Source organism: Palaemon carinicauda, chromosome 39 (genome assembly GCF_036898095.1).
Source record: "Palaemon carinicauda isolate YSFRI2023 chromosome 39, ASM3689809v2, whole genome shotgun sequence".
Lineage (NCBI taxonomy): Eukaryota > Metazoa > Arthropoda > Malacostraca > Decapoda > Palaemonidae > Palaemon > Palaemon carinicauda.
Window position 1 is genome coordinate 56684363 of NC_090763.1, and position 12500 is coordinate 56696862.

Consider the following 12500-nt stretch of genomic DNA (forward strand, 5'->3'; position numbering starts at 1 on the left):
CTTGTCATCGTATTGAATAAACGAAGAAAAGAGCAATTTATTCAAATCATTTCTATTGCAAACAAACCAGTTCCAGAGAGGACCTTTATATAATGGACAAACTGACTTCATAAATAAATAAAAAAAAAAATAAACAACTTGCAAATCAAATGTCCTATGAGATTCCCCTCTTCTGTAGCATGACCTCACTTATTAAAACGTCCCTGATGACCAAATAAGGATGTCTGACCTACTGCGAAGGGCGGAACAGGAGGAACAGGCTTAGAACAAATATGAGAATCGAATGGCCTACCCAGTGATGCCTTGCTACATACTGGTTAATGGCGGTCAATTAGCGTCCCAACGTGACAGGAATTTCGACTGGGGCCTCGTTGCCTTGCAGGCCGATTCCCAGAGTCCATTTCGTATTCATAACTTTGTGTCCCACGACTCGCCCAGCGTCCTACCTAGGTATTCATGGCGTTGGTTTGCTTTCGTACGACGGGAAGATGGGAAGCGAACGGCGTACGAGAGAAGGAGAGGGCAGCAAGAAAGGGCGAATGAAAGGAGGAGTGCATGACGTATTCATGGACTTGATTTCAATTTCATCAGACGGAACATAAGTACGCCAAGAAGTTTTCACAAGAAAGGATTGTGAGGATAACACTATTTTTAATATACATATGTATATATATATATATATATATATATATATATATATATATATATATATATATATACACACATTTATCTGTGTGTGCATATATAAATATATAGATACTGTATACATACACAGTTTACATACATAAGTTAAATAAATAATTATAAATATATATATATATATTTATATATATATATATATATATATATATACATTTATATATATATATATGAAAATCCAATGGCCTACCCAGTGAGGTTCAAATAATATAAGTTGACAAAAACAAGCCTACTCAAGATTTCCATCATAACACCAGAGAAAAGGGGAGAAATTCCCCAAGTTTTTTCTAGCCTTCTCACTTCCGTTTTTGTTTTCTTCGCGTTATCTTTTTTTCTTCTGGCCACACGCCAAGTTTCAATCTAAAAACATAAACCCTGAACAGAATATTTTCCGCAGCTTTTGCATATTTAACTGTTCGGGCCTCGGATGAACTAGCGAAATTGATCGTTCTTTATTCCCGGTCGAGATCTAGGCATAAACCCTGGGAGACGTTAAGACACGTTTGGCGACCATTTTTGTTGATTGTTTTACATGCCTATGCATCTGTTCAAAACCACCTTGCCAATAGGCTCCACTGTCATACGGAAATAAGCTGAAGTTATGTGCATACACATATAAAAATACTAATAAACAAATGAGTTATAATGAAAATGATACATATTTGATTTCTAATATCCAAGTTTCCAAACTTATCTTCGTTTTATATCATATATCCAAACATTGGAAACACAGAAAACTAATTGGCAAATATAATTGAAATAAGATAAGTCACCATAAATTAAGAGGATTGGGAAAACTCCCTCAAGCATTAAGCATTCTAGTAATTAATGGGACAAACCTACAGGGAATCAGAAATGAAAAATCAACGATAGACGCAGCGTAATACTGATTGTTATATATTAGAGCAAAAACGAATATCAAGAGATAAACGCAGACAAAAGAATCAGAAAGACAATCCAACATACAAATCCGAAATAAAGGTGAGTGACGAAAGTGTGATAAGGGGGCCCTGACAAGAGCGTTTCTCAGTAACATCTCTCAAAGCAGGTGCTAGACGAAGGAGTAAAAAGGGGCCCTGGCACGAGCATTTCTCAATAACATGCCTCTGAGCAAGTGAGGTGAGAACAAATCGTCCCCAAAGGACATTTTGCCACCCTGATTAATGATGGTAACATTGATCAGGCGTCGAGTGATCGGGCCCAATTCTTCTCGACATTCATTTCCTTCTGGAATTTCGAATCGAACTTGCGTAGGAATGAGGAGCCATAAAGTTCTCCTTGGTTCTTCTATCTCATTTACAATTTTGTTCTACGATAACAGCATTGAATTTTGGGTATTTTGTTGCTGTTGTTATTGTTGCTTCAAAATACTAAGAATAAAAAAAATAACGAGATTAGTTAATTATTGTTTAAAGGTTTAAAGGCCACTCACGAATGGCAGAGGCATGGGACTGACCATATATACCCATAGGATCAGCGACCAAGCCCCCTCTCCACCTATGCTAGGACAAGAAAGGGCCAGGCAATGGCTGCTGATGATTATACAGGTAGACCTATAAGCTCCCCTACACCGCCCTATCTTAGCTCAAAAAGATGGTGAGGTTGCAGACACTACAAGAAACTAGATTTTGGGCTGCAGAACTCAAGGCAGGGCTGTTTCTTACAGTGAAACTACTATCAATGACTAATCAATTTAAATAAGATAATTAAAAGCAGCACCATTTCAAGCACTTGATATAATACAATTTAAATAAGATAATTAAAAGCAGCACCATTTCAAGCACTTGATATAATACAATCAACATTAACGATCATAAATACAAAATCATTATTATCATGCTCATTAATTATTTCAGCTTTACGATCACATTCATGGAATTAATTCCTCCTCAATGAATAAATCAATGAACTTCCAAACATTCCCTCACTTAACTACTGTCCAAGCTGAGTAAACTTATATTTTCCCTTTTGGTTATAAAAATAAACGTCTTTATTAAATTTTACGTTGAATTGAATATATCAAATATTCTCAAATAATGTAATACACACTTCAAGGAAGCCAGTTAGCCAGATAAATTTGATTCTATTTTAACATAAAATCTTAACTCTCTTCATAAAAAAAAAAAAAAAATCCAGTTTTCTGAATAAAATTTCCACGACTAGGAAAATTGATGATTATCTTCACAAATTACGTTGTGTGCTTCAACACATCTTTCTTTTCTTTGCCATCTTCCTTCTATTCTTTTATTCCTTTTTTTTCTCTCTTTCTCCCTCCTGACCCTAATCCTCTTGCTGGTGGCCAGAGAGAGAGAGAGAGAGAGAGAGAGAGAGAGAGAGAGAGAGAGATGATGCTCCCTTGCGCGAATGGCCCGAGGGACCTCGAAACCACAAGGTGTGAAATCCGAAGAATGATTACGGTCCATTCTTGATCAGGTCCCGCAGGTAATAAATGATGCCACGCTTTGCGCTGGCAACCAACCGATCGAACCCTGCTCTCTCTCTCTCTCTCTCTCTCTCTCTCTCTCTCTCTCTCTCTCTACACACGCACAAACCCACAGACATTATATATATATATATATATATATAAATATATGTGTGTGTGTGTATATATATATACTGTATATGTATAGGTATATATATATATATATATATATGTATGTATATATATGTATATATATGTATATATATATATATATATATATATAAAATAAACAGTATATATACACAACAACAAATGAAGCCAAATCTAGTCCACTGCATGACAAAGTCCTCAGACATGTCTTTAGTCAGTTCTGGGTTTTGGCGAGTTCTCACCACCACTGTGGATTGGTGATGGGACTAAAATCGAAGCCAGCATCTTTCTATCTTATTTTTTTACCACCATACCCTTTATACTGAAGTGTAACTCCATCGTTCAACCTAGGACCCATACCCAAGAATCACGCAGAATCATGGAAAAGAAATTAATCGAAACACGTGTCGACACCCCCCCCCCCCAAAAAAAAAAAAAAAAAAAAAAAAAAAAAAAAACTTAAATGTACTTTTCGTGTTTTCCTGAAAAATAACTGGAGCTGAGTTTGTTCAGAGAGATGCATTTTTAAACGCCACAAAGACATCATCTATTACCTGTAAATGTAAACTAACACACAAGTATATACATCAGTGGGTTTCAAGGACGGTCCCAAGAAGGGAGTACCACTCTTGATAACCCATTGCACTTCTGTTGATGTCGACAGTCATTTATGGACCTGACAGTCAGTTCAATGTTGCGTGTTGCATTCATAGTGGGTAAGAGTTCGACTCCCATCCCTGTGCCTAACAGATCGCTGAGAACTCAAAAGTCTACCATTCTAAGACCCCAATTATATATATATATATATAATATATATATATATATATATATATATAGATAGATAGATAGATAGATAGATATACATATATATATACGCATATATACATACATACATATATATATATATATATATATATAGTATGCCATCCACTGTTTTACCTTTCACTCAAGGCTGTGCTCCAAAACAATTCTAGCATTTGTTCGTACTTTCATCATTAAATCCTTTCCAGCGAGTCTCTTCCATTGCAATCTTTTATTTTATTACTCCTCAGAGAAAGTTGCTCAACGTCACTCTACGTGTACCAGTAACAACCTTTATGAGACAGGAAATTGAAGTCATATGTGCGTGCATCTAAAATGCTTGCACGCACCTGAAGTCTTTCCTGTGCAACGTTCGGGGCTACCATGGAGATGAAAATCAGAGGAAATGGAAACAGTATTAGATGACTTTATGGCACCTACTTGCACGCGTTTTCTTTGATTTGCAGAGTGAATATTAGAACGACAAATTTGATTTAATTCTGTTCTTTCCTGCGAAAAGTAGTAATTTACATTTCATGAAGATACCAAGAATCCATACGATGTCATATAAAATACCACTTAATTTTCAAAACGTTTAGCATTTACCAACTGGAATAGCTTCAGTGGCTCTTTATTGGGTATTTTAACCTAACATTCAACTATTTACCAGCCAAGACCAAATAGAAATAAGTTAAATAAAAAATATAAAAAGAGCGGGCTCGGCTTCCTTAGGATACGACAGGGCTGCCTCTTGGAGAAAAGAATATCATAAACCCAGAATAATTTAAGCAAAAAAATAATTGTAAGGCTTGGCAGTAAAGGAAAAGGATGTCCACGAAACTTACATTATTATTGCTCTCAGAGCGAATGCAGGTGAGGTGACCTGTCGTGCGTAATGAGGCCACCAACAAGAGAAGAAACTCTAACAGGAAGTTAGGGCAGTAATCAAAGAAAGACTTTCTTAAACATAGATTTAAATGCTGCTCATTAACAGTAGAGGTAAGGGAGAGTGAAAACGCCATAGCTAGCAAAGCAATGCCCCAGAGACTGACAATATACTGTATACATATAATCAGCGCCCAAGACCCCTCTACACCCAAGCTAGGACCAAGAAGGGCCAGACAAAGACTGCTGATGACTCAGCAGGTGGGCCTATAGGCTCCCCCAAAAAAACCCACCCTTAGCTCACAATAATGGTGAGGTTGCAAACACTTTAAGAAACTATCGAGCTTGAGATGACTCGAACCCCAGTCAGGCGATCGCCAGGCAAGGAATGTAGTAATTATAAACGAGGCAGCACGACCTATGCCCAAAATCCAGTTCGTAAGGAGTCCGGTGTGAACTTCTGGATTCAAACCAATAAACCACGAGAGAAAACAGATATGTAAACCTGTGAGTTCGAAGTTCCAGGATTGCCATTCGTACGATAATTATCGTACATGTACGATTATTTTGGGTCCGGTATGATGTACGATACATAGCCTACCTTGGGTATATACAATGTATGTGTGTGTGTTTGATTAAACAATTATACTAAAATAACTTGAAATAAACTATATATGTTACTCCTTAATAACCATGTTGAAAGTGTGTACGATAATTTTGGTTTAAAAAACGATAATTTTAAGGTTCATGTATGATAAGCCAGTGGAAATAATCTGGTAACCCTGGTTCGAACACAGCTGAACCATTTAGATTTTTATACCATAATTGTAGACGAGCCTTTGAAAGGGCTATAAATGGAAACTACTTGTGTTGCAGTTATGTGAGCGTTTCCAGTTACATCTAAAAATAGGGGAAGAGACGTAAAATGTAAAGTGCCACTGCCATTCGCCTAATCGTTCTCTACAACATCTCGCTTATTTCCGTTCTCCCGTTGGAAGTGTCGCTTCAAAGCAATCCAGGAAATTAGGGATTTTACACTGTGCTGTTAGAAATGCGTTTGACTTGAATCTCTTTTGTAATCCGATTTCCATACATACACACACACACATACATGCATACATACATAAATAATGTGGGTATGTGTAAAATGATAAATTGTCACGTTTTCTAATAAAATTTCTGGATTGTTACATATAAATTCAACGTGTTGTCAATACACACACACACACACACAAAAAAAAAAAAAAAAAAAAAAAAACACCAGCTGTGCAGAAAGTTGTAGCACCTAGACAAAAAATCCTTTGATATTACATGCTTCCTCGAAAAACAAGTCAATTTTACACAAGCCCATATTCCTTCCCTTCAAAACAGGTGACTGAATTCCACCTAAAATTATTCTTTATTAAATATCTGGGGGAAGAAATTAAACACTCGAGTACGCATAAACGCCTTTCGATGAAACTGAATGAAAACTTATATTTTAGGAACTCCCTTCAGATGTTATTGTTACTAGCTAATCTGCAACCTTAGTTGGAAAAGCAGGATGCTATAAGCACAAGGGACTTAACAGGGAAATATAGCCCAATGAGGAGAGGAACTAAGAAAATTAATAAACTATATGAAAAGTAATAAACAATCAAAATAAAAAAAAAATTTAAGAAGAGTATCAACATCAAAATGAATCTTTCATATATAAATTAAAAAGAGATTCCATGTCAGCCTGTTCAACATAAAAATATCTGCTGCAAGTTTGAACTATTGAACTATCGTTTCAAGAGCATTCCACAACTTGGTCACAGCTGGAGAAAAAAAAATCGAGAATACTGTGAAGTATTGAGCCAATTTCGTTTATTAGTTATACGGATTTTTTGGTAATGAATATAATATAAAGATTTTATATTTAAAAAAATATGAAATCCTCATTTGATTAACCAAATCCCTATCACCTGAAAGGGGTCACCAAGTGAAAATTTATAAAAAATTCTAGAATACAGTATAGTATTGAGCCAATTTCGTTTATTAGTTATACGGATTTTTGGTAATGAATATAATATAAAGATTTTATATTTAAAAAAAAAAATATGAAATCCTCATTTGATTAACCAAACCCCTATCACCTGAAAGGGGTCACCAAGTGAAAATTTATCAAAAATTCTAGAATACAGTATAGTATTGAGCCAATTTCGTTTATTAGTTATACGGATTTTTGGTAATGATTATAATATAAAGATCTTATATTTTAAAAAAAATGAAATCCTCATTTGATTAACCAAACCCCTATCACCTGAAAGGGGTCACCAAGTGAAAATTTATCAAAAAGTTTAATTAGTGATCATCTGAAAGTTTTCATAGAATTACGCACAAATCAAATATAAACAAATAAATGAATCTCCTTGCAAATATTACGCACAAATCAAATATAAACAAATAAATGAATCTCCTTGCAGATATTACGCACAAATCAAATATAAACAAATAAATGAATCTCCTTGCAGATATTACGCACAAATCAAATATAAACAAATAAATGAATCTCCTTGCAGATATTACGCACAAATCAAATATAAACAAATAAATGAATCTACTTGCTGATACCAATAAAAAAGATAGAAAGGGTAAAAAAAAAAAATAGACCATAAAAAGCGACTACAAAAACTATCTATAATGTTTTTCATGGGCTTTCGAGAAGTTTGAACGGAGAGAAAATTCCCTTTGATTCTTCAACACGTCCAATATCGGTGATTTATTGACATAAGTTTCATCATATTCACATAAGAAGATTGACGCTCAGAAATGTTTGAAGATCATGGACTCGACGTCAAAGAAGAAACTGTAGTAAAATAGCTTTCCTTGGAAATAAGAAAAATTTAAAAGGGAAAGTTTTTCAGAGAATAAAAATTGGAGCTCTATTGCTAACATTACTCATACGAAAATATAAAACAAACATTATGGAATAAAATTTTCTTATTTTCGTGAGTGTAAGAGCTAAGGATAATCCCAAACTATCGCAATTTCATGTGTACGTACAGTATGTATGCATATAATATATATATATATATATATATATATGTGTGTATATATATATATATATATATATACACACATACACACACACGTGTGTGTGTGTGGGCGTGTGTATGTTTGTGAGCGTCTGTGTGTGATTTTATAAATAATTTCACAAGAATCGTTAATTTCAAACTACACGAAAATAAGAGAAAAACCATGATGTACCTTCAACACCAGAAGCACTGGAAATATAACTATGATTCTCTCTCTCTCTCTCTCTCTCTCTCTCTCTCTCTCTCTCTCTCTCTCTCATCTCTCTCATCTACCCATCGTAAAACTTACCACCACTGCCAGAAAGAATAGACGAAGTCATAACCGATAAAATGATATAATTCCAGAAGCTGCTGCCATTAGTGGCAGAATCAAGTTGTAGGATAATTAGAAGCCTCATTACGGCAGGTATCCAGAACGGGAAGTCATTAGTAATAATATCCCGCCTTTAACCAAACTCCGGATAACAAGCAGATCTGTAATTAAACCAGGGACGACGAGCCAGATTGCATTTAGATCCCATTTCCCGCAGTCGATCTCGAAAACCTCGAGGCTGAGCCGTCTTGAGAGAAAGCAAGTGATAAAAAAAGAAAAAAAATAAAGAAAACCGCGGGATAAACGGGAGATAATAAGTAGGGGATAGGGAAGATATGACGAGTAGGAAGCAAACCTCAAGATACAGCGAGAAATAGGGAGGTAAGGAAGATATGACGAGTGGTAAGAAAACCTTCATATAAAGTGGGAGATAAGTAGGAAATAAGGAAGAGATGACGAGTAGGAAGAAAACCTTGAGAAAAAGTGAAAAAATATAAGTAGGATATAGGGAAGATATGACGAGTAGAGAGAAAACCTTGAGATAAAGCAGGGGATTATAAGTATGAGATAAAGAAAGATATGACGAGTAGGAAGAAAACCTTGAGATAAAGAGGGATATAAGTATGAGATAAGGAACCGATGACAAACGGGAAGAAACCCTAGAAAAAAAGAGAGATAAGGAAGAGATAATAAGTAGGAAGAACCTGAATTAAAGATTAATTAGTGACGATTCCAGAAGCGAATTAACAAAGCAATTTATTCAGCAAAAGAAAGGTTGCTTTTTATGTTGCAAAACTATTTAAGGAAAAGGTAGATGAGACTCGATAATCTATTAACTTCAAGAAAAGATCTTATTCAAAATTATTCTTTTTTTTTTATTTGAGTTGCCACAATATGTACAATCAACCATGAATATATGTGCCATCTCTCTCTCTCTCTCTCTCTCTCTCTCTCTCTCTCTCTCTCTCTCTCTCTCTCTAGGCGTTGACAAATAAAATTCAAGAGGGCATAGCCTTTCTGGGTGGGGATACCTTAATGTGGAGAATGGGTTTGTGTGCTGTCATGATCAGCAAAGCTGTACTAGTCAGGGAAACCCATAGTAGGTTGGCATCATGTGAGGGATCAAACTAAAGTCTCCCACCATCACCAAACGGCAGTGGCTAGCGTGGTGATGAAAATGGGAAAACTCTAGACAAGACCAAGACATGCCTGAGGCCTTTGTTCAGCAATGAACTAGATACGGTTGTATTTGTTCTTATGTATACTGTATGTATGTATGTACAGTGTATGCATGTATGTATGTGTATGTATATATATATAGATATATATATATATATATATATATATATGTATATATATATATATATATATATATATATGAGTATTAATATCGCTGTGTTGGGGATGAGTAATTCTTCCCAATGGAAGTTAATTGGTGGCTTTCTTCCCTAAGAGAAGCCCATACCCCAAATAAATTATATCTGTTCCAGCGTCAGTGAATCCAGGCAACGAGTACTCCATAATGATCCCATCGTTAGAGCTGACCTGAGATTTTTCCAGCTGACGCGAAACTTATCCTGCTGACGTGAAACTTTTCCTGCTGACGAGAGACTTTTCCTATAGACATAACTTTTATATCTCTATATATGAATTTACAAGGCCAAGGAGGCCACTCATAAATAAGGAGCAACTGGGGAATACCCCTCCACCGCACTGTGAATTAAAAGATGAATGAAGTTGGACAATAAGTTGGATGTAAGGTAGCGGGAAAGGGGAAGTACCACAGAAGGCCACAAGGAGGCTGATGACACATTTATCGAAGTTTTTTTTTTTTTGCCACTAAATTTTACCTTTGAAGAGCACATCTTCCCCGCTAAATGATGTTGCCATTCCAGTATTTACCGAGGTTAAGACGATAAGTTGACAATCCCTTCCTCTATAAGATATTAACCCTTTTACCCCCAAGGTAAGGTTAAATTTCGAGCACATTTTGCTATATATTATTTTTAAATTGCTCTAACAGCCTTAATTTTTGTCATAGAAAGGTCAGGTTGGTATCATTCTTTTGGAAAATGCCTGAAGTTTCTCATAAAGTTATCAAAAACATGCAAAAACATGTAAATAACAGTGTTTTGCAAGAACGTACCGGTACGTCCTTTGGGGGCAAAAGGCTGTATCTATCTAATTAGGTTAACAAAAGCATTATGATTTTTCATGGAGCGTATTCATCCAACTGTCCTCGCTCAGGAGTTGTATCTGGGGTCTCCAGCTTAGTAGACTAGAATGCTATAGATCACACTACACCACGCATATCAACTCTGAAAATGTGAAGTACTTCCAAGTCCTGACGGTTAACTACATCGAAGTTTTAAAATGTCAAATGCCTGGTGAAAAAAATTTATAATTTTGATCTTTAAAATAAGTCGTAAACGGTTAAATCAGTCGATTTTAAATATTTAGAGTGTAAACAATCAAGCAATTATCAATTCACAATGTACATACCAATTTGGTTTAATAATAATAATAATAATAATAATAATTAAAGAATCAATCCAGTTCAAACATATAGGAAAAAATAATCAACAGAAAGGTAATCATTGCAGAATTTTCATGAAAAAAGCAGGGAAGGGGCTAGAGAATAGAACTAACAGTAACACCCCCAACAACAACCAAAAAGAAAGGGAAACATAGGCCAAAACATGAGTTACTAAGTGAGTCTAGCAGCAAGTCACTGATTAACTCCCCGAGTACCCTAAGAGTTTACGACCCATTGTGCTTGGATATTCATTAGGACGCGGTTGCTCTTATGCGCTGTTTTTGGTTGTGATGTCGCAATTGCAGGTGCTGTTGCTACTGGCGTCCTTGCAGATTTCGTTGCAGCAACTGAACTACGGATACAGTGAAAACTATTCCTTTGTTTTTCAGACGCAGTTTCTTATGTCTTACTCTTAAGAGAGAGAGAGAGAGAGAGAGAGAGAGAGAGAGAGAGAGAGAGAGAGAGAGAGAGAGATCTGTACAGTCTATGGCAAGGTCCCTCAGGAGGGTAGTAAGAGTTACCCTTCTCAGAGAAATCTTTAAGCCTCTGATGCCACTAAGGCAGGACATCCAGTGCGGAAGTCAGAGGCTGAACGACTAGAGAACCGTCGTCCTTTATCACTCTAATGATGCAAGAGAGAGAGAGAGAGAGAGAGAGAGAGAGAGAGAGAGAGAGAGAGAGAGAGTTGTAAACATGGAGGAAAGGCCCAGACTTAATGTTTAGTGGGAGTTGCATGGAAAACCACTCCATTAGTTTTATGGCTCAAATATGCAATATGACTTTGGACTCGGACCATACCTTCCAAACACAGAGATATTCTCTCTCTCTCTCTCTCTCTCTCTCTCTCTCTCTCTCTCTCTCTCAGGAGGATAATCAAATTTACATATATACACTTTTGGCTTTTTATGGTAATGGCTGTGAGCTGGAGGAAGCTTCGGGTTTATATCGCGCATCGAAGAAAACAAAATCACGCTGTGAATTTCAGTTAGCGAGAATTGCTCAGGCGAGCGATGGGACTTTAGGAGACGCCATAAAAACAAAACGGAAGCTATCTTCTTCTTCCTTTTTTTTCCCCGCCTTCCACTGTGCCTGCCTGCTCCTTTTAATCTCATATGCACAGGGTGCTCCGTCCTACAACGGGTAACAGGAGATGATTAGATAGAGTGGTGGTAGTAGTAGTAGTAGTAGTAGTAGTAGTAGTAGTAGTAGTATCAGCCCAGCATTAGAGAAGAAGTAGTAAAGGCTGGTGGATCCTGCAAAAGGAGACGTTAAAGGAGACAAAGAACTCAGTTACGGAGACGGAAACCTTTGCATGCTCTCTCTCTCTCTCTCTCTCTCTCTCTCTCTCTCTCTCTCTCTCTCTCTCTCTCTCTCTCCATTATCATGAACAACGAATGGAATATCTTTGTGCAAAGCTGTAAACCATTGTCTTATATTTTTTACATAACTTTATTTTTACTATTTTCTTTTCCTCTTTTTACTCTTTAATAGAGCAATTACCGAGATATGATCTACTATGGAAGCTTCCTACTCATTTCTATATCTATTTTCTTTTATGTATTTTTCTCTCTTTGCAACAAATTAATTACCTTGGGCTTCTAAAACCAATTAATTTACTTATGGGGGAAAACCAAA